Source organism: Siphateles boraxobius, unplaced genomic scaffold, assembly GCF_051911475.1.
Source record: "Siphateles boraxobius isolate OS27281-9 unplaced genomic scaffold, OSU_SipBor_1 26, whole genome shotgun sequence".
NCBI lineage: Eukaryota > Metazoa > Chordata > Actinopteri > Cypriniformes > Leuciscidae > Siphateles > Siphateles boraxobius.
The window spans coordinates 22,703,182-22,706,868 of NW_027508876.1; the positions used below are offsets into that span (position 1 = coordinate 22,703,182).

Consider the following 3,687-nt stretch of genomic DNA (forward strand, 5'->3'; position numbering starts at 1 on the left):
GCAATTATCATTAAAAACAATGCAAATATTGATATTAGTAAAACTCAATGTGTGGCTTTTGCACTTTTTAAAGTACACTTTTACACATAAATACCCTGATTTACGGTTTTATTTAGTTATAATAAAAAAAAAAATCTAATTTAATTTCTATCCGATTAATCGATTAATCGAAAAAATAATCGCCCGATTAATCGATTATCAAAATAATCGTTAGTTGCAGCCCTAGTGATAAGACTATAATACCTAATAGTGTTACAATAATAAAAACAGCCCTGACTCCTAAGCTCGATCAAGTTTTATTTTATGCAAAATAAATCATTACATTACTGTAATTATATTATTATTGATAATATTATTAGTAGTATTGCATTATCTAATAAATAGATTTACCGCTAGTTAGTTAGCTCTAGCTGGAGAACACTCAATTCTCACCGGCTCCTCTTGTGTCGGGATGTTTCCTCTGTAAGTGCTCCAACGTGCATGTTGTGCTCCCGTGAAAAGCAAGTTCCGCCTTGGATGTATTGCACACGACAGCATTCTTGTTTTGAAGTTTTGTGAAACTTTCCCAAACAAACCTTGCTAGTTCAGATTCGTTTGCACTCCATCATAATTCGCGCTGTTTTACACTCTAGCGCTACAGCGTCGCAGCGGCCAAATCGCGATATTGCACGCCCTTACATTAGGTCACGTGGGATCAGACGACTACTCGACAACAAAGATATCTGTCGACAATTTTTTATTGTCGAAATTGTCGACAATGTCGACTAATCGTTTCAGCCCTAGTTGTGATCGTCTGACTAATACTTTCTCTTATCTCCCATCCGTCTTGAGACGGCCGGAAAAATAGCGCATTGTCGGCCGTGGTGGCGCTTTCCAAACCTAGCAATTTCAGTGCTGATCTTTGGGCTGGCGTACAGCGGCGAAGAACTGGGTTGTCATCTCTATTTTGCTCTTTTAGCAGAAACCTTGTCATTTAAAGTATTGACGTTTGTTCAATTGTTATTTTCTGTTTTTGAATGTCTTTCATGTATTTCTAAATCCGACCTGAGAAGGGTGTACTTTTAAAATACTGTAATCATCAGGCGACGCAGTGTTGGAAAGCTAGTAATGAGCGTTGGCCAGTGAGTGGTTGCTTTTATTTTTTTGTGTAAACAACTGATTCCAACTGTCCACATGTGATAAGTGTTCAACCAAAAGACTATTACGTGGAGTGTGTGTGTGTGTGTATATGGTTGCTTATGTCCCAATTTGTCCTCTTTTCTTTTACCCAGAGTTGGGGTGCCAGTTCAACGCCCACGTCCTCTGGTGTGGTGGTGTGCTTTTCGCTTGCTGTGTTCACAGAGGGTGATTGGGTGCTGTGTGGTCAGAGCACTAGTTGCAGTGTTTACCGGGCAGGCGAACTGAATCCCCAATTCTGAAATGGACAAGTGTTATGGTTGACATATGTATTCTAGTGTGTGTTTGTATTATGCCTTTTGGTATTTGTCTTATTTGTATTTAATAAATGATTGGAAACGTTTCCTGGTTGTCTGTTATCTGACCCTGTCACCACGTATCTGTGTGCTTTGCACTTGAAGTACAAGCGGGTCCCCGGCCCATGTTCCGGGGTGGCGTAGTCTATTTGGTGCCATAATTGGTATTGTATTGCGCTTAAGAGAGCAAACTGCCACATTAGTATCTGGCAAAAAGCCTTTAAATTGGTGTACTCAAAAATATGGTCAAGGGAGAATAAAAGAAGATCTTACAAGCTCTTACAGCTGTTTCTGGAAACATTTAAATAAATTGCATTACAACAAAACAACAAATGCTGGTTTAAAACCACATTTGATGAAAGTATCAGCAAAATATTCAGTGTAACCAAACACATAGATTCAATTGAATTAATGTCCAAAAACATTGTTGGAAGTCAAATGGACAAAATGCAAATAAGCAGGAATCAAGTTTCAGAAATATTTCAAAAGCATTAATGAGAATACAAATATTTGTACTTGGTTAAAAATGAGAAATACTGGCATACACTTTCAAATTTAACTTGGTGAGAAGAATGATAACTTAAGTGATTAAGTAAATCCAAAGAAAAACAAAACAAACAATCACTGTATGAAATTCACAGTTATAATTCAGTCTAGATGTAAAGACGTAATTAAAATTGTATGCATTCATTTTGTGAGGCAGGAACAGATAGATGTAGATTTGACTTTGTGTGAAGGTCAAATGATGTCATCTATGTGGCTGCATTTAGCTGTGGCTATGTGTAAATTAAATCATGCCCCAAACAAAGGTGAGTGTGTTTTACAATTGTGATGCAAATTTGATCCTGTTGTTGTAACAGGGAGCCAGCATGAGAATGTGAGTATGAGGTGTGATCTGGCTCGAAATCTTTCCTCACCAAAGTTTCAGTTAAGGACCATGATAAACGTGCAAAGTACAGAGTTACTGAATCCTGTTGTGAGGAAAGCATTTTCATGGTTAATGCAATTGTGAATCACATTGTATAGCCACACGGCAATTCTATGCTCCTGTACATGGTTTAACTGCAGCTATATGGAAAATAGCAGAGTTTTCTACTAAGGAGTCAGACAAATTCAACACAGTCACACACATGCAATTTGAAATTGCTTAACAATTCCAGTATTACAATTATCCCTTTTTAACACAAGACACATGGCCTAGAATACATGGCATCTACAGCCTTTAAACCTAAGTGTTTCATACAACACTTACAGTAAAGCAATAATGTGTTTTGAAGAATAAACTTAATTAGCCTAGGTGCACATGATAGTAGCACAAACAACTTTAAAGTATGTCCCATGAGAAATGTGTTACGCCCAATTACAAATTTAATAATACAAAGAGGATCATTGCATTTTGGATATTAAACTTGTAGCTATTGGGCTACTAACCCACTAGCAAGTGAAGGCCTTGCATGAACAAAGCAGTTAACTCACTAAGAGTTTTACCTGTATGTGCAGATCGCTGATTTTTGCTCTTAGGAAGTGGTTTGCTATTTTTCTGAAAATAAGGAGGAGGTCTACCCCTACCCAGTGACCAGCATTTTCCCTCTTTATGGCCTATTTTTGACAGGAACTGCAAAACCTGCTTTCTTTACCATAGGGTTGATTTCTAAGTTCTCCTGGAGTTTGAGGATTTTCACGACTCTCTAATGCTTATACACCATGCGTTCTGGTACATGACTCTGCGCTATTATGGTGTTGCATCACCTTAAGAACTGAAATAGGCACACTTTCTTGAGCAGTTGCACATGCACATTAATTGAAAAGGTTTAATGACAAAATATGGTTACACTTAAAATAGTTACAAAATAGATGTATGAGATGATAATACTTATATCATTAATTGTACCCAGCATTTATGTAAAATGTTACCTGAGAGAGAGAGAGTGAGAGAGAGAGAGAGAGAGAGAGAAAGAGAAAAGAGGAGGTAAAGAAAGGGAGAGAGAGAGCCTCAAGAAAGAGACCCAGAGCATAAAAGGGCAGAGCATTAAAAGAGCCAGAGTAACAGTTCCAATCTTCTTTTATCCTTTCCCTGACCATGTGACTAAAAACCAAATGTGAGAAATTCAAACTGACCAATCAGATAATTACAACTCCCCCCATTGTACTAAAGGTGTGATAAGTCATAGACCCCCAAAGTGCACACATCTTGGCCTACAGGCCTTGATCACTA

At 37.7% G+C, this 3,687-nt stretch overlaps 1 long non-coding RNA gene across 1 annotated transcript; it reads left to right on the forward strand.

Moving 5' to 3' along the window:
- Positions 1-897: 897 nt before the first annotated feature.
- On the forward strand, positions 898-1,519 carry LOC143751513 (uncharacterized). Its single transcript, XR_013207260.1, has 2 exons — positions 898-1,121; positions 1,272-1,519. It is a non-coding gene; the product is annotated as an uncharacterized LOC143751513 (long non-coding RNA).
- Positions 1,520-3,687: the final 2,168 nt, after the last annotated feature.